Here is a 19924-nt window from a genome sequence, read left to right as displayed (position 1 = left end):
CTCAGTCTATTACCATCAGATCAAACTCCTCTGTCCAATCACATTTCTACAGTGCTGTCAATTCTTCATTGATTCTAAGCAGAAAAACGGGCAGTTATCCCTGGGTCTTCTGGTCTTCATTTCTGAAGTCTTTCATGTTACATAAAACTTTTTTTTTTTTTTTTTGAGACAGAATCTCATTCTGTCGCCCAGGTTGGAGTGCAGTGGTGTGATCTTGGCTCACTGCAATCTCTGCCTCCCAGTTCAAGCGATTTTCCTGCTTCAGCCTCCTGAGTAGCTGAGACTACACACACGTGCAACTATGCCTGCCTAATTTTTGCATTTTTAGTAGAGACTGGGTTTCGCCACATTGGCCAGGCTGGTCACAAACTCCTGACTTCAGGTGATTCACCCACCTCGGCCTCCCAAAGGGCTGGAATTACAGGCGTGAGCCACTGTGCTTGGCCCCATGTTATATAAAACTTTGATTAAATACATTTATAAATATTTTTCCTGTTAATCTGTCTGTTTTATTTCAGATTCAGCCAGGAACCCTAGGAGGGTTGAGGAAACTTTTCCTCCCCCACATGTATAAATCTCTTAATGCAAGGACATGAGAGTTTTTGAGTAAAGTATAGATGCTGTCACCGGAGAATGAGTCTTGTCCCAGACCTCAAGAGCAGGTTCTTGGATCTTGCACAGGAAAGAATTCAGAGTGAGCTGCAGAGTATAGTGAAGTTAAGATAGTTTATTAGAGACTACTCAATTACAGAGTAGGTGTCCTCAGAAAGCAAAAGGAGGAACTCACTACCTTAAACGTAGTGCTTGCTTATATAGGTTGTTAAGAATAGTGTGCTTTATTACAAAGGCTTGTGATCAGCTTGTGACATGCTATTAGTATTGTTATTTTCCTATGTTACTATTGATTTCAGCAAGAATTAATTATATTATAATCTTTATATAATAATCTTTAATTTATATAATTATATTAATTATAATATATTATAATCTTTATATAATTATATTATATTACAATTTTTTAATATTACAATCTTTAAAGCAAAACCTAGTCTTAAACTAAGAATGCTTTTTGTTCTTAAAGTACTAGGACAGTTCCATAAATTCTGGGTCTTTAATTAGTTATTAGCATCTTAACTCATTCCCTCAACCGTAAACATCTTGTGACCAACAGTGCCCAAGCCCTTGGCAATGTAACACAGCAGGTTTGGCTTTATCTGGCCTTTATTTAAGATAGAGTCGCTCTAGTTAGGACGCCTCTGACAATACTTTCAGGTATTTCAAATGCTATCAGTGATTTAGTAGAGAAAATTACATGAAAGAATCATACTACAACCAAATCTGATAACTTTTGCAACATGAAGTGGATGTTGGTAACAACTTAATGAAGACATTAATTACGAATTGACCTCTTCAATAAAGTTTCAAGGTGGCTACCAAGATGCACCATTTTAAAAGATGCATATGCATCCTAATAAGGTAAAGCACTTCAAAATTAAATTAAAGTGACACTCAAAATTAAATTGATGCAGGTCTTTAGTCAAATGCATAATTTTATTCATCTGTATAATTCTGACCTTCTGAAATCGCAGTCTTGTATTCCTCTACTACTTCACAAATCCATTTCTGTTCCCATGCATTGTAGTAGACAGTAAGATTGTCCAGCTCCAAAATTATGGTCAACTTACTGTTTGGATATTTATTTGAATTTTCAACAAAATTTTCTTAATTTAACTATTTATCCAAATATTTACTGAGTGCCTACTAAGTGCCAGGCACTGTTCTGGTCCTTGGGATACAACAGAAATAGAACAAAGATTGTTGCCCTTGTAGAACCCATAGTCTAAACAGGGGTGACAATGAAAATAAGCATAAGAAATAGACACATTATGTAGTATGTCAGAAGTTGATGGGTGCTATGAAAGAGATGATGTTTAGAGTTACAGGTTACACTGTGATAAAAGAAACACTTCAACTGAATTAAATTTGAAGGAGTTCAACCAAACAACAAATGATTCGTGAATCAGGCAGCCTTTTGAGCCAAGGGAGGCTCCAGCGCAGCCACATGGTGGGAGATTTACGGACAGAAAAAGGAAAGTGATGTACAGAAAATGGAAGTGAGGTATAGAAACAACTGGATTGGTTGCAGCTCAACATTTGCCTTATTAGAACACAGTTCAAACATTTGATTGGCCAAAACTCAGGAATTGACACACTTGTGGGCTATGGCCTGTTTACATCTTCATTTGTTATAGCTCACGATGTACAGAAAAACCTTTAGGCTGAACTTAAAATATGCAAGGAGGCAGTTTTAGGCTAAACTTGATTTAACAACTGTGTCAACTCTCACCAATGCCACTGTTCCCTCCCCCAAGAAGTGACAATGTTTCAAAATACAACTATTTTAGGGAACATTGTGAGATGAGGTCCATTCATGTGTGGGGTCCAGGGCAGAGGCCCCTCTTAACTAGTTTAAGGGTAGTATTGAGGGTAGATCTCATTGAGAGGTGAAATTTGAGCAAAAACATGGAGAAGATAAAGGAGTTACAACTGCAGCCATGTGGAGAAAACGAATTTCAAGCAGAGGCGCCAGTCAGTGCAAAGTTCTTAAAGCAAGACTGTATCTGGCATGTTTGGTAAACAGTAAAGAAGCAGGTATGTAGGTAGTGATGGGAGAGTAGAAAGAGACAAAGTTATGAGGAGCCAGATGATATAGAGCTCTGTAGGCCATTGTAAGGACTTCGACTTTTATCTGAGAAGTGGAGAGCCAATACAGAGATGTGACATGATTTGATTTATATATCCATTTAGTCACAAATACTTTTAAAAGGTATTTTGGAGAATAATTAAATGTGAAATTATGCACATTTACATTGGCTGAGTTGTTTTAAGCTGGGATGTTACAATCTCATTTAAGATTATAATTCTGGAGTCAAATTAGCTGAAGACTTTCCGGCTTAAAAAGTTTTCCAGCATGTGATACATGCATAAGTAGAGCTTTCTTCTATATACTTATTACTTTACTTTTTTCTTCTTTTTCATGTTCTTCACTACACATTTTGTGTGTGTTCCCAGGAAATCTTTTAAACTAAGTTTTATTTGGTATGTATATTTAGTATCGATGTTCTAAAATACTATTGAATAAAATACACACTGCAGTAGCTTAGTTAAAATACTAGAACCGAAGCCAGGCATGGTGGCTCATGCCTGTAATCCCAGCACTTTGGGAGGCGGGGGGGGGAGGGGGGATCACCTGAGGTCAGGAGGTCGAGACCAGCCTGACCAACATGATGAAACTCTGCCTCTACTAAAAATACAAAATTAGCCAGGTGTGGTAGCACATTCCTGTAATCCCAGCTACCTGGGAGGCTGAGGAAGGAGAATCACTTGAACCCAGGAGGTAGAGGTTACAGTGAGCCCAGACTGTGCCACTGCACTCCAGTCAGGGAAAAAAGAACGAAGCTCCATCTCGAAAATAAAATAAAATAAAAAATACTGGTACCGAAAAAATAATAGTCACAAATGACATTACTTTGTGCCTTTTACGAACAACTAATACTTTGAGGGCCAATTGTATACCATTATCATCTAAAGTCTGTTTCATTTTCTTCACTTTAATGAAATCATGATAATCTATTATTTTCTACTCAAGGTTAACAGAAATTAGCTTGTTACTTAATATTTCTTTGACTTGTTTTGTCCATTAAAAAAGGGGGTGTTTTTAAGATTAGTGGGTGAAAGTTAATGTATAAATAAAAGTAGACACAACTTGAGGTAAAACTATGAAACAGGTTAAGTTTGGCTTCCTCTTTTTGTCTCAGTTCAGACACATGCACCTAGCACAATAGTTAGTGCATTGTAGGTGCTCATTATATACTGGTTAAATGAGTGATAAGTTCCCTGAGGCATTTGTTTCCTGCACTTGTTAGGGTTCAGTGAGCCGAGATCCCTCCACTGCCCTCCAGCCTGGGCGACAGAGCGAGAATGTGTCTCAAAAAAAAAAGATAAAAAATAAAAATAAAAGACTGCCTGCCAGAGGAAGTGGGCAATCTTCGCCTAAAGATATGAACTGCTAATGGTTAAACATCAGACCTCAGAGAAGACATATTTTAAAGCGGGGAGTTTTCTCCAAGAGCACCCTGTAAACCACATCAGTGGGCAACTTAACGCACTTTGCTTGTCATTGGGTCAGATGGGAGTTTGAGGAATTGAGAGTAACATTTGGTATATAGACTTGGGACATAATATCTTGAATTATTTCTATTTCATAATTCCTGTGCAAAAAATTATGGGAGTTGTTGATTCTACAGCAATTCCTGTCAATTTGTAGATTATCTGCTTAATAATAGTTTGCATTGTTTGGTAGAACTTGAAAACTACCGAAGGATTACAGTTCAGGCTTTTTCCCAGTACCTCTGGCGTTGCTGTCTCAGTGACTAGAAGGTGAGGCGGGTGGCCCTTGAAATGCCAAACCGCCTACCACAGCAGTCTGCCAGCCGCGTGCTGGGCGCAGAGCCAGGGATGCAGCCAAAACATCCTGGGTTTAACCTACAGCTCTCACTCTTTGGAGGGACTGGTCTATTAGGGCATATGACACTGACAGTGCGCACTGTATACAAACCGTGTTTGAACAGGAGTCGGTTGGAAAATACACCACTGCACTGAATTACTTCTGCAGTGGCTTTGCAAAGCACTTTTTGTTTCTTGAAAGAAGCCGACGGTAACCATTAAAATATAGCTTTTCCCAGGTCCCAGAGGAAGGCTAGGGGTGCCTTGTGGGTAACCCTTTCTCCCTCTCTTGACTCCTTCGCGTTATTTCTTTTATCCTCATCCTCTAGACCTACACAATGCGACAGGTTGACAGTCTGTGTTGAATGGAAGAGGCGGATGCTGCGCTTGTGTTTGGTGCTTCTCAAACGGTGCTCGCTCTCCCCAGGGTCTGACACTGCCCATTACGCAGAGCCCTGGGTGGTAGTGCGGACACAGGGTATAACCCCCCACCGCTGAGAAACCCAGACCCGTCCCCGGTCGCAGACTTAAGGGTCGGCCCGCCCCCCTGCCTTCCCTATTGGCTCGTTGGTTCCACGCGTCACGCCTGCGACGCCGGCGCTGTCCTCCCAGAGGAGGCGGGGCTTACACGCGCGAGGCCGAGCCAAGAACGCACGCGCAGACGAGCGGGTCTGGGTCCGGGCGAGGGGAGGGAGGGGGTGGTATTCTCGGTTTCCTGGGTTACCTGAGCGGGCGGGGGTGGGGTGTGCGCGGCGGCGGCCAGCAGCGGCGTCGGCTCGGGGTTCTCCTGGAGAGGGGGAGTGCGCGGCGGCCGCAGCTGCCACAGAACAGGTAAAGGCGGCCGCCGGGCGCCGACGCTGCCGGCAGAGGGTTCCGGGTCCCGGCTCCTCTGCGTGGCTTGATGGGGGGCGGTTTGGGGCTGGTGGCAGTTAGCCTGGGCTGAGGGCTGGGGCCGCCGGGCTGAGGGCGCGAGGGCACTCGGCCTGACGCGCCAGCTCGGGGCGTCCTCTCTGGCTTCTGGGCTCTGGGACTTCTCGCGGCGCCGGGCCGCCTTTGACAGCCGCCGAGCCGGGGGCGGGAGCTCAGCTGGGCCCCTCTGGGCCATTGCAGCGGCTACTGGGCACTAACTTTATTTCGCAGCGCGCGGGGGGCGAGGTCGAGCAGGCTGACGGCGCTGTGTTGCTACCTTTATTTTATTTTTTGATCCTGTGCCGCTGCTCTACTCAGCCCAGCTGGGCCCCGGCTGTCAGGTTGACGATGGGAGTTGACGGTTTCCGCGCCACCACCCAGCCGGTCATTCCCCGCGCTCCTGCCCTGGGGTGCTCGCCCACCTGTCACCTCTACCGTGCGCCTCGGTCCGCTCTTTCCTCCTGTCCGTGACACCCTTTGACTGGGCGAGAGCCTCTCTTTCCAGGGGATCCCCTGAGACATCTGCTGTCTGTCTCCGGCATCACCGGAGCCTGACTGAGATGCCCCTTCGCTTCTGATGGGTTAAATAAACTGGGAAATTATCCAAGAAGACTCCGGTGTAAAGCCCAGCGAAGGGGTTGCTTAATGGTCCAGGGGACACAGAGGCGTTAAGAAACATTTCCTTAACGCTACTTTTTATCTGGTTAAGCAAAACATAACAAAACATCCCCGATACGCTCAGTAGACCATACACACCCAGCGACAGCCCTTGATAGTTAATGGGGTTTGTTTTAAGCAGATAGAAAATTTTAAGGGAGTCGAATTCTGTGTTGAATGCGTTCCTGTTGAATTTGGGCCAGTGTTTCCTTGAAGATCAAATGCAGGTTGCATTTTCCTTTTGTTTGTTTAACAGACGGATAGGACAAACTGAATTAGACTTTTCTTCCTGATGATTCTTGGCTCTTCTGCGCTATTACTTTAAAATTCCATGCCTGGATACCCTATGCTAATAAAGATGTTGACTTTAAGCTTTCAATTTATAGATGTAGTTGATTAATATGGGGTATCTGTTTTAAAGAGCTTTATTAAATAGCCAACAACTCTTTTTCTGATAGCTCTTTGCTGTCACCCATATTGTTACTACAAAGATTGGAGAATTTGGAGAAGGGAGGGCATAAGGAAAAATGAATTGCTGTAATTTAATTTACATGAACATACTTCATAAACTATATAATAATATATATGTTTTTAGTAAACATTTATTGAGCACCTACTGCGTGTTACTTTTCTAAGAAAATATAAATATCCTCTCCTTCATGGAGCTTATATTCTAATGGGGACCTCAGATAATAAACAAATAAAATATGTGCTGTGTCAGATGGTGTTAAGTACTACAGAGAAAAAGCAGGGAAGAGGGAGGGCAGGGAACCGGGAGAGGTTGGAATTTTAACTAGAGGCAGTCAGGGAAGGCTTCCTAGAGAAGATGACATTTGAGCCAAGACCAGAAGTAAGTGAGAGGTAATCCGTGCGCCTCTCTGAGGGAAGGATGTGCTAGCAGAGAGGAAGGCATAAGGGCTTGCAGAAGCCCTGTGTGCTGGGCATGTTTGAGGACAGCAGAGAGGCTGATATGGCTGTGGTGGAGAAAGCAAAGAGGAGTAGAAATAAAGTCAAAGAGGTTAGTGTGGTGGGAGATTAGACTGTGTAAGGCCTTGAAGGCCCTTTTAAGGACTTGAGTTTCTACTCTCAGTGAAAAGGGAGTCCACCCTTTGAGTAAAGAACCTTACCTTTTATTTATTTATTTATTTTGATGTGTTTCTTTATTTTTTATACTTTATGTTCTAGGGTACATGTGTACAATGTGCAGGTTTATTACATATGTATACATGTGCCATGTTGGTATGCTGCACCCATTAACTCGTCATTTACATTAGGTATATCTCCTAATGCTATCCCTCCCCCCCACCCCACAACAGGCCCCAGTGTGTGATGTTCCCCTTCCTGTGTACAAGTGTTCTCATTATTCAATTCCCACCTGTGAGTGAGAACATGCGGTGTTTGGTTTTCTGTTCTTGCAATAGTTTGCTGAGAATGATGGTTTCCAGCTGCATCCATGTCCCTACAAAGGGCATGAACTCATCCTTTTTTATGGCTGCATAGTATTCCATGGTGTATATGTGCCACATTTTCTTAATCCAGTCTGTCATTGATGGACATTTGGGTTGGTTCCAAGTCTTTGCTATTGTGAATAGTGCCGCAATAAACATATGTGTGCATGTGTCTTTACAGCAGCGTGATTTATAATCCTTTGGGTATATACCCAGTAATGGGATGGCTGGGTCAAATGGTATTTCTAGTTCTGTATCCTTGAGGAATTGCCACCCTGTCTTCCACAATGGTTGAACTAGTTTACAGTCCCACCAACAGTGTAAAAGTTCCTGTTTCTCCACATTCTCTCCAGCACCTATTATTTCCTGACTTTTTAATGATCACCATTCTAACTGGTGTGAGATGGAATCCCAATTTGGTTTTGATTTGCATTTCTCTGATGGCTAGTGATGATGAGCATTTTTTCATGTGTCTGTTGGCTGCATAAATGTCTTTTGAGAAGTGTCTGTTCATGTCCTTTGCCCACTTTTTGATGGGGTTGTTTTTTTCTTGTACATTTGAGTTCTTTGTAGGTTCTGGATATTAGCCCTTTGTCAGATGAATATATTGCAAAAATTTTCTCCCATTCTGTAGATTGTCTGTTCACTACTGCCCAAGGTAATTTATAGATTCAACGCCATCCCCATTAAGCTACCAATGACTTTCTTCACAGAATTGGAAAAAACTACTTTAAAGTTCATGTGGAACCAAAAAGGAGCCCGCATTGCTGAGACAATCCTAAGCCAAAAGAACAAAGCTGGAGGCATCATGCTACCTGACTTCAAACTATACTACAAGGCTACAGTAGCCAAAACAGCATGGTACTGGTACCAAAACAGAGATGTAGACCAATGAAACAGAACAGAGCCCTCAGAAATAATACCACACATCTACAACCATCTGATCTTTGACAAACCTGACAAAAACAAGAAATGGGGAAAGGATTCCCTATTTAATAAATGGTGTTGGGAAAACTGGCTAGCCATAAGTAGAAGGCTGAAGCTGGATCCCTACCTTACACCTTATACAAAAATTAATTCAAGATGGATTAGAGACTTAAATGTTAGACCTAAAACCATAAAAACCCTAGAAGAAAACCTAGTCAATACCATTCAGGACATAGGCGTGGGCAAGGACTTCATATCTAAAACACCAAAAGCAATGGCAACAAAAGCCAAAATTGACAAATGGGATCTAACTAAACTTACCTTTTATTTTATTTTATTTTTGAGACAGGATCTCACTTTGTTTCCCAGGCTGCAGTGCAGTGGCATGGTCACAGCCTACTGCAACCTTGACTTCCCAGGCTCAGGTGATCTCACCTCAGCCTCTGAAGTAACTGGGACTTCAGGCACATATCACCCACCGTGCCCGGCTAATTTTTTGTAAAGATGGGGTTTCGCCATGTTGCCCAGGCTGGTCTCAAACTCCCGAGCTCAAGTGATCCATCCACCTTGGTGTGTCAACATTCTGGGATTATAGGCATGAGCCACTGCACTCGGCCCCAGACTTGCCTTTTAAAAATGATCATTCTGGTGGCCAGATGGAGAATAGACTTTGTTGTAGGGAAAGGGTTGAGCAGGAGCAGAAGCTGGGATACCAGTCCAGAACTGTTGCGGTAATCCAGGCAACAGAGGTAATGTAGAGATAATGTAGCTTGGACCAGAGTGGAATTGGTGGAGGTGGTGAGAGGTCATTGATTTCAGGGTAAATTGAGGGTAGAGGATAAAAGACTCCAAAATGTAGTTCCGAGCAAGTAGAAAGATGGGGTACTTGTGTACTGAGATTAGGTTTATAAGAGGAGTGGGTTTGATGGGGAGAAGGTTGGGAGTTGGTTAGAAGACAATAAAATTAGACATCCTAGTTTTTAAAGAAAAAAATTATTCAGTGATACTTGTTTAAGAATGGTGAGTAAGACTTTATTCAGGACCTTGCAGAGTGGGGCCCTGCAGTAGGGGAGAGAGACTGGGCTCAACTCCGAATACAGCATGGGAAAATGGGAATTGATAGCCAAAGAGCAGTGTGGGGATCCGTGGATGGAAAATTGCTGAAAGGAAACATCAGGGATAAGGGGGATTCTGGCTAAGCCGACCTAACGGGATTCTTGCTGAAGACAGGCCAGGGTGATCAGACATTACCTGGGGAATGGTGGAGGATGAGGAACCTGATCAGATATTTAGGATGATTAGATATCCAGGATGTTATGCTAAACAGGCTTAGCAGGGTTCTTTGCTAATACTGGATTTTACAAGGAAGTGCACAGATGGGCCTCACAGAAAATTCAAAAGCCTAAGTAAGTTCGGCCAAGCAAAGAATTTTTGTCAAAGCTGAGATTATTGGTAGTAAACGCAAGTGACTTTGTTTTGAAGAAACATTTTACATTACCTTGACTATACCAGGGGGTTAAAATTTTCACCCATAAACAGCCAACTTTGGTTTCATGATTATTTTCTTCTTAGTTCTTTTGGACCAACCTAGTCATTATTTTCCCAAGTGTAGTTTTATTTTGGTTTGATTGCACTCACATAATGTCTGTTAGTTTCAGTTGTAGAGAAAGCCATATAGTCCAGAATTTCAGAGTACCTTTTTGGTCTGTTGCTGTATTTAACTTGAACACCTTCATCTGATTAATCTTTTCCTGAATTATCTTTAGTTGCTGGCTTAAGTTCAAGATTTTTTTTTTTTTTTTGAGACAGAGTCATTCTTTGGTTTCTCTTCAAATCGTATAAATCTTTCACCTTTTACTAAAGATTTCTGTGGAGACAGAGTCCTGCTCTGTCACCTAGGCTGGAGTACAGAGGCGGGATCTTGGCTCACTGCAACCTCCACCTCCCAGGTTCAGCCAATTCTCCTGCCTCAGCTTCCAGAGTAGCTGAGACTACAGGCGTGTGCCACCATGCCTGGCTAATTTTTTGTATTTTTAGTAGAAGTGGGGTTTCATTGTGTTAGCCTGGATGGTCTCAATCTCCTGACCTTGTGATCTGCCCTCCTCGGCCCCCCCACTGTGCTGGGATTACAGGCATGAGCCACTGTGCTGGACCAAGTTCAAGATTTTTTTTAAGCCCTAAAATGTTATCAAGTGTGGCTTTACTTGGCCATTTGCAAAAGTACAATGGAAATGACTCATTTTTAATACTTTGTAATGTCAAAAGACAAAATTACAACAAATTTAGCTTAAAGATCTTACTTCACCTTTATTTGCCATTCTAGAATCAGGCAACACCTCATTCTATAAAATAGAACAAGTGTTCTGATGAGCCAAGCAAAAGTGATTGGTTTTATGGTAGTCTTACCTTATCTTGAAGGTATGTGTGTGTGTGTGTGTTGAGATGGAGTCTTGCTGTGTTGCCCAGGCCAGAGTGCGGTGGTGTGATCTCAGCTCACTGCAAACTCTGGCTCCCAGGTCAAGCGATTCTCCTGCCTTAGCCTCCCAAGTAGCTGGGACTACAGGTGCCTGCCACCATGCCTGGCTAATTTTTGTAATTTTAGTGGAGATGGGGTTTCACCATGTTGCCCAGGCTGGTCTCAAACTCCTGACCTCAACTGATCTGTCCACTTTGGCCTCCCAAAGTGCTGGGATTACAGGCATGAGCCACCGCACCCAGCCTTGGGGGGATATGTTCTAAGATCCCCAGTGGAAGCCTGAAATGGTGGATAGTACTGAATCCTATATACACTATAGAGCATGATGGTATGAGACTTCATCATGCTACTCAGAGCAGGGTGCAATTTGAAATTTTGAATTATTTCTGGAATTTTCCATTTAATATTTTCAGACTGCACTTGACCTCAGATAACTGAAACCTTGGAAAATGAATCTGTGGATAAAGGAGTACTACCATATAGACTGAAAAGGGGTGAGGAAAGCAGAAACAGAAAAGAAAAAGCAAATTGGTCATATGTCTTATTAAGGTTAAAGCAGATGGGACTTCCTTATGTCAGTCTTATCATATCATATCATATCATATCATATCATATCAACTGGCATGTTTGGAATTTGACTACTAACTCCATCTCTCCTGATTGCTTGGAAGGTCAGATAAATAATTTAGTTTTGGCTTGGTGAAGTGGAACTTCAGCATGAGTGACTCCATTTTTATTTGATCTGTTGGCCCTAGTGCAGGAGGAGCTCAGTCTAAACCAATAACCTCCTATAAATTTCATTTAACACTGATAAGTTAGTAATATGCAGGGATTAGCCTAATTCTTTTGTTTCAGTAAAGATGGCTTGAAATAAATGGGCCATCACATGTTAAATGGAGATCTTTTAAATCAAATTATATAGTATTTGTAGCAATAGAATTTGCCCTGTAAAACTTGGATTAAAAAGTCTATCAGTCTCCGAAGCCAGGTGCTGTGGCTTGTGCCTATAGTCCCAGTTACTTGGGACACTGAGGTGGGAGGATCGTTTGAGCCCAGTTCGAGTCCAGCCTGGGCAACACAGCAACACATCATCTCTTTTTTTTTTTTTGAGATGGAGTCTCGCTCTGTTGCCCAGGCTGGAGTGCAGTGGCCCAATCTCGGCTCACTGCAAGCTCTGCCTCCTGGGTTCACGCCATTCTCCTGTCTCAGCCTCCTGAGTAGCTGGGACTACAGGCGCCCGCCACCACGCCTGGCTAATTTTTTGTATTTTTAGTGGAGACGGGGTTTCACCGTGTTAGCCAGGATGGTCTCCATCTCCTGACCTTGTGATCCGCCCCTCTCAGCCTCCCGAAGTGCTGGGATTACAGGTGTAAGCCACCGTGCCCGGCCAACATGTCATCTCTAAACAGAACAAACAAACAAAACATATGTATGTATATATATCTCAGTCTCCTGGAATTTAAAGTCTGCACTTTAAGAACCAGGAAATAAGCTAATTTTTTAAAATGGATTTTCAACCTAAATATATCTTAAAAATGTGTAAAAATCTGTCAGATTAATAACTAATTATAAACTGATCTTGGAGTCTTTGAGGACACTGTATTGTCTTTGATATTGCTTTCTTTTGCTGCTGCATCTCACCAGTATTTGGCTTTGTGCTTCTTAATTCCCTGGCTTTATTTACAGTAATGAGAGAGGTCTGATATGTTTGGAAATGTTGAAGGCTTTCCAGGTGTAACTGCTGAAAAACAAAAGTCTTACCTAATAACATGAAAGATTAATGCTTAAAATTGATCATCTTAATCAAGAAAGGAATAAAATAATTTTCAAAAGGCTAGTCATTTGTTCCATTCAAATATGATTCTTTGAAATTAAAACACAAAATGGATGAGGACACAGGAAAGCTTTTCACTATTTTAACCGAATGGAAGAAATAAATGAACACTAGGGTAGAGTACTACACATATTAGAAATGTTTATAAAACTAATGCTACTCATCTTTTAAAAGCAGTGTTTATATAACAGATTACTACTTAGCAATAACAAAGAATGAACTTTAGATCACACAACAACATGGATAAATCTCTAAATAATTACACAGCATGAAAAAAGCCAGACCAAAAAGAAAAAAGTACATACTGCATTGTTCCATCTATAAAATTCTGGAAAATGCCTATTAATCTATAATGGCAGAAAGCAGATCAGTGCTGGCCTGGAGATCAGGTACAGAGGGAAGGGGCGGGAAAGAGGGAGAACAGGAGAACAGTAGAGTACTAGGAATCTTCAGGTGGTACTAGATATGTTTGCTATCTTGATTTGATGATGGTTTCATGGGTGTACACATATGTTGAAACGTATCAAATTATGCACTTTAAATATGTGGTTTGTTACATGTCAGTTATACCTTAGTAAAGTCGTGTTTAAAAGTGGCTTGACCATGAAAAGACATGGAGAAATCTTCAGTGCATATCACTAAGTGAAAAAAGGCAACCTGAAAAGTCTGTATACTTTATGATTACAAGTATATGGCATTCTGGGAAAGGCAAAACTATGGAGACAGTAGAAAGATTAGTGGTGAAGAGAAGGAGGGATGAATAGGCAGAGCACTGAAGATTTTTAGGGCAGTGAAACTATTCTATAGATATCACAGTAGTGGCTACATGTCATTGTACATTTGTTGAAACCCATAGAATATACAACATCAAGAGTGAATCCTAATGTAAACTGTGGACTTTGGGTGATAATGACCTGTCAGTGTAGGTTCATTGATTATAACAAATGTACCAGTTTAGGGGTGCTGTCCATAGTTGGGGAGGCTGTAAATGTGTGAGAGCAGGGTATACATGGAAACTCTGTACTTCCTACTCTATTTTGCTGTGAACCTAAAACTCTTCTAAAAAATAGTCTTTTTTAAAAAAGAGGATAGAAGATTTTTGCCAGAAACCTGAAGAATTGCATATTTTACATTTTAAAATGGGGGGAGAGGAAGGTAAAGTCAAGAAACTATATATTGAAAATCTTGACACTGATTGATTCCTAGAAAAGCTGTAGACCAGCTTGCCAAGTGCTTAGTGATTTGTAATTAGAAAAGAAAGCACTGATTACTAATACCCAGAATTTGTTTAAGAACAAGTCATATTAAGGTAACTTCATGCTTACTTATGCCAAAGATATAATAGTATTTGTATGATAATCTTTGTATAGTACTTTATAACTTACAGAATACATTCCCATTTATTATTTTATTTAACCCTCACAACATCCCTTTCAATTAGTGTAAGATGAGAAAGACTTCAACAGTAATAATCCCAGGAAGGCACAAAGGGGACAGATGTGAGAGATTTTAGAAAGGCCTCGTGTAGTTATGGATAAAGGAGAGGGAGGAATCAAAGCAGGCTTTAAGGATTCTAGATTGTCTGAGGGTGAATGATGATGCAGACAATTACTCATAATTTAAAAAATACGGGTGGAGGAATGGATTTGGAGATGTGAAATCCATCGGTTTTCTTCAGTTTGGTGGAATTAGCTGTTTTATTTCCTTTGTTGAAACTGAGTCAGATATAAATACATTAAGAACAAAAAGGCCTGGTGTTCAGGAGAGAAGCCTAAACCCAATAAAACAATTTTCATTTATTCAGTAAATGTATTCTTTCAAATCCTTTTGGTAATGTAGGGAGGTTAGTGGGTGGAGCTTGAGGAAGTAGATGTGATCATTGGGAAGGTTTGTTTGTTTTAAGGATGGAGAAGCCAAGGACACTTTAGTGGATTGAGGGAAAGGGTCCATTGAAGAGGAAGAAAATTGAAGTCACAAGAGATAGAAGATAATTGATCAAATGTAACCAGAGGAAATGGAAGAGTCAGGTCCAAGAGGACAAATGAAAGAGTTACCCTGAAGAAGAGGAATGATGTATCTTCTTGTTTAAAAACGAAAAGGAAATAGTGGGTAGATACAGATATAAGTTAGTATCCAGGATGGCATCTCTTTTCTCTGTGAAGTAAGATTTTCTGCTGAGATTGAGAAGGAAGAACATGGGTTGGAGTATGCTTGAGGGCAAAAGAAAAGTTACTGTTGAGATTGGAAAAGAGACTTAACTGGGGCATGTGACCTCCTTGCTGAATCATGAATACCCTTCCAAGGCTTGAAATCACAAATGTACAGAGGCCAACAGGATGGTTAAGCAGTGTTCTCCAGCAGCCTGCCTGCTCCCACTCCCCTTCCCTGCCCCCCATAACAATGCAGAAAACAAATAGACTGAACCTGGACCACTCCCTTTCCCCACCCCCCATAACAATGCAGAAAGCAAGTAGACCGAACCTGGTTTGAGATTGGAAGGGAAGATGTAATGGAAAACTTGAGTAGGGGGTAGTGGGAAGTCAAGGAATAGAGAGTGGTAATGAGGCTGCTAATTGAAGGGTTGAGCCATAGGAATCCTACTTATTAAAGAACAAAGCCAAGCCAAGACAAGGCTGGTAAACGTGGATAATGAAGAGGATGAAGAATCTAAATGAGTAAAGGGCAGGATTAATGGAAATAAAAGAGTACTAGAGATGGAAAAATTGGCACATATGATGTGAGAATTCTCAATTTAAGATTCTGGAGTTAGAACAGTTTCAGGTGATGATAAGGGCCAAAGAATGACCAGTGATGGGTGGATAGCCAAGATTAATAGTGCTAATTATAACAATATTAATAAAAGCTACTATTCATTGAACACTGTGTAGTAGTCACTGTACTAAATATTTTCCATAGGTTATTATGCTTATGTTTCACATATTAGTATCAACATTTTACAGATGAGGAAACTGGGGCTCAGTGAGATTAAATAACTTTTCCCAAGGCACACAGCTAGGAAGTACTTGTGTCTTTCTGAGTCCTTCTAGCTTTGAAGCACTTATGCCTGACTATTAAACCATGCTAGCCTTCTGCAAAGCAGGGGTCATTGAAGAAGAAAAAGGCAAAGAGCTTGAAGTCCTGTGTGTTGGGATTAATTGTTCTTATGGATAATGAAGTCTTCAGAATATATAGCTCCTGTGTGGAAAGGAAAATAGTAATGTGACAAAATTCCCAGTAAATGGAGATGGCTGACTCAAAGGTCAGTAGGTGACAACTGTAAATATAGCTATAATATAATCTTAAAAGTGGATAAAATCGAATAATAATGACTCACAAGTCATCTTGAGAAACTAAGAGAATACTGACTTGTCTTCCTGATCCCCAATGTGATACATATGAAAATATTAACCATTCATTTCTTAACCCTCTGTTCTCTCTTGACTTGTGAAATTGTATGTATATATATGTGTGTGTGTATAATTACATGTTTATTTGTGTATATATATTTACATATGTGTGTGTGTATATATATATACACCTGTGGGCACGTGCACGCGTGCGTGCACACACACATACACACACAACTCTTTTTTGGTTTTCCTCCTACCCCTCTAACCACTCCTTCTGAGTCTCCTTGGCTGGATTCTTCTTTGCCAGCTCCTTCATGTTGGTGAGCCTCTAGATTCTCTCCTCCTCACTTCTTTTTCTTTGTGCTTTCCTTCGATGATCTCATCTATTTCTAAGGTTTCATATACCATCTATATGTTAATGTCTTTTGAATGTTCATCTAGAGATGAATCTAGAACTTTCTTCAAATCCCAAGATCCTTATATAGGAAGATGTACCCAGAAGAAATAGCCCGTGATATTTCAGGGCAATATCATGTGACTAGAAAAAAACATCTTAGGCTAGTAGTCTCCACTCATGCCATCTAGTTCAGGGCTCAGTTCACTTATTCTGAACATCCACAACCCATTTCTAAGGTGATAGCTTCTCTGGTTACTTATCACTGGTATGACCAAACATCTTGATTTGCCTAAGATGGCTCTGGTTTATGCCTATTGTTTGAGACCAACCTGGCCAACTTGGTGAAACCCCATCTCTGCTAAAAATACAAAAAATTAGCTAGGTGTGGTGATGCACACCTGTAATCCCAGCTACTGAGGAGGCTGAGGGGCAAGAATCGCTTGAACCTAGGAGGTGGAGGCTGCAGTAAGCCGAGATTGCACCACTGCACTCCAGCCTGGGCAACAAGAATGAGATTACATCTCCAAAAAAAAAAAAAAAAAAAAAATCAGTGTATCCTGTGTAACTTGTAAGAGCTGCTTATATCCATTAGCTCACTCTTATCCTACTTTACATGTTTGAGTGTCTAGACTTCATGGCACCTTTACTGCATTATGACTTAGAGTTTGTTCAAGATTAAAATCTTTTGCCATTTCCTGAATTTCTGCTTAATGATGCTTCCAAAGACAGTAATACTGATAATTATTCTTGAAATATTTCTCTATTAGCCTTATTTAAACATTTTGGAGAATGTTTCTAAAGTCATTTGTTCCACATTACTGAAATATATTTATTTTCTCTTCACCTTATTTTTTAAAAAATAGAACCCAGTAAGGCAATTTTGATAAAACCTGATTATGCACAGCTTAAGGAAACATTCAAGATGTATAATTTTAATCTTAATCTTGATACTGACTACATTTTCTGAATGTTGTATTCTCATAAAAGTTCACAACCCAAAGAGGCATTTAGAGATCATCTACTTTTTGTTTTTTAAATCTCTGTAAGAATAATGGGCATCAGAAAGGTTAAGCACCTTGCCTGAGATTCTAAAGAGAACAAGGCAAAACAGAAAACTGAGAATCTCTTGACTTTTAGTCTACTATTCTTTCTGTTATACTACCAACCTTTTGAAAATTTTAATGTATTTTAAGAAAGTGATCTCATAACCGAAAGATGCCTGTGCATCATAGAAACCCAAAGTGTTTGGTTTTCAATATGTAATTTGCTTATTTTAACCCTTTAACTTTAACCTTTTTTCTTCACACAAGCCTACATTTAGACCACAGTGATAGAAACTACCCAGTATGATAGAAACTACCCAGTGTGGTGGGAAAAAAAATTATGTGGGTGGAATTTGAAATGCCTTTGCTCAGAAAATATTTATATGTATTCCTTTCTTGTTTGTGTTCTGTGCCCTGCTCCCCTAACTATCCATCTCCACACATGATTATAGAACAATACATTCTGCCACCGGATCTCAGTTTGAACTTGTGGTTATCTTTCTTGGTGTGAAATGTTTTACAACAGTAAACACATTTTTCTGTAATTGACTGCCTCAATTATTATTTTTTCTTTCTTTTGAAGGGAAGCTAATTTTTTGTGTGTCTTAAGAATTATGAAATAAGAGGGAACGTGCTATCTATACATGCAAGGTATATTTAAAACATAAATATCTGTGTTCAGTATGTCTAAAACTTATTTTGCAGAATCTTCTAAAACTTATTTTGCAGAATCTTTAACCTTATGCAAAATATATATGAAAAAAGTTTATTATTATAGTACAGCTACATAAATGATTTTCATTATTTTCATTTCACATTTAGGATAAGGCCCCAAGCTGTGGTTTTGGCAGTTCTCAGGAGGTGTGGAAAACCATCATGCTTATAATTGATTTTCAAGAACGTTTAAGCTGTGTGCTCTGAATTGTAATCTTTAACACAGTGTGAATAAGCATCCAAAATTTTATTGCTGAAGGTTTTTGGTTTTAATATGAAAAATGTTTGGTGAGGTTTTTCGGTGTTTCAGTAGTGCCTTAAATGCTTATTGTGGAATAGAGAAAGGCTTTTGTAAATGTGTCTATTAATTTCTCACAGCCTTAGCTGTGGGAAGATTTCCTAAAGGTATTTGAATACTAAAATGTTTTCTATCAAGGTTAGTATTAAATGAATTGGTGTTTATTTATTGAACTCTTATATCTGTGGTACTGCATTAGATGCTAATATTTTTCTGATCAAATAAGATCTGGTTTCCTTTCTTAAGAAAAGTATAATCTAGTTTTAAAAGAAACAATACAATACAGTGTGATGAGTGATAAGATAGAGGCATGTGGAAAAGTAATTAATTGGGAATTAATGGGAATTTCCATAGCAACATGATAAATTAATTGAGAAAGTGTATACCCTTTGAAGGAATTCCAGGGTGGTACAACGTGTTATGTGTTGGGAGTTTGGAAAGGTAAATTGTGGCAGGTATTGCATACTTTGATAATAAGCAGTTGGGATCTTCTTCCCTATGAATTGGAGTGACGTTTGTCATTCCAAGGGATATGACTGACATTTTTAGTGGTTGTATATTTAGATTAGACAAAAAGTAGACCAGACAAGGTGATCAAGTAGGAGGTTGTTAGTATTGCAAGTAAGAGAGGAGTTGAAGGTCTAAGGATGCTTAGGTGTAAGGTTAGAAGGGAAGGACCAGATTCAAGGCGATGATGATAATATCGAATAATTATTGATCTTCCTGCAATCTGCAGGCACTGTGCTATGCATTTTACATGAGTTATCTCATTTAATGTTGATATTCACAACAACTGCAGGTACTCTTATGAACTCAGTTGTATAGATGAGAAACTGAAGCTTAGAAAGAGGAAGTTGAGTATGCAAGGTCATAGAGCAGCAGATGCAGAGGTGAACCAGTAAGTGGTCAAGAGGGAGAATTGACTAGGTGCTAGATGAAGTGCTGTTCTGGTTTCTCACCTCAGTGACTGGGTAGAGACCATTAACTGAAAGAGGAATGAAGAAGGAAGAGCTGGCTTATTGGGGAGAGAAATCAGTGTTTGCTTTGGAGAACAGAAATTTGTGTATAGAATACAAAGGGATTGCATGAGCCTGAATCCTGGCTCTGACACTTAGTAACTCTGCGACTTTGAGCAATGACCTAACCTTACTGTGCTTCAGTTTCCAATATGTGTCACCCAGGGGTAATAATTACTTAGGAGATTGTTTGGAGGAGTAAACTAACTACTTAACTAGAATGCTTACAGTAGTACTTGATGTGTAGTAATCAATCACTGTAGGTGTTAGTCAGGTTATCATCGTCATGCTATAAAAATCCAAAGGTCTGTTTTGAGGAGGGATGAAGTAGTCATTGTAAAACATCTAG

At 40.2% G+C, this 19924-nt stretch overlaps 1 protein-coding gene and 1 pseudogene across 5 annotated transcripts in view; both read left to right on the top strand.

Annotated features, from left to right (window-relative positions):
* Nucleotides 1–19924, top strand: part of LYST (lysosomal trafficking regulator) — a 229277-nt gene that overhangs the window by 11556 nt on the left and 197797 nt on the right. For 4 of the 5 annotated variants that reach the window (XM_030937164.1, XM_030937163.1, XM_030937162.1 and 1 more), the window contains exon 1: nucleotides 5248–5337. The exons of the other annotated variant lie outside the window; for it this stretch is intronic. The gene's annotated coding sequence lies outside the window, so the exon portion shown is untranslated. Of the gene's footprint in view, nucleotides 1–5247; nucleotides 5338–19924 lie in introns of those variants that run through there. 5 annotated transcript variants of the gene reach the window in all.
* LOC115899336 lies at nucleotides 10274–10323 on the top strand (annotated as a pseudogene).

Source organism: Rhinopithecus roxellana, chromosome 8, assembly GCF_007565055.1.
Source record: "Rhinopithecus roxellana isolate Shanxi Qingling chromosome 8, ASM756505v1, whole genome shotgun sequence".
NCBI lineage: Eukaryota > Metazoa > Chordata > Mammalia > Primates > Cercopithecidae > Rhinopithecus > Rhinopithecus roxellana.
Note: the sequence above shows the minus strand (reverse complement) of the source record. Positions and strands in the feature narration are given on the sequence as shown.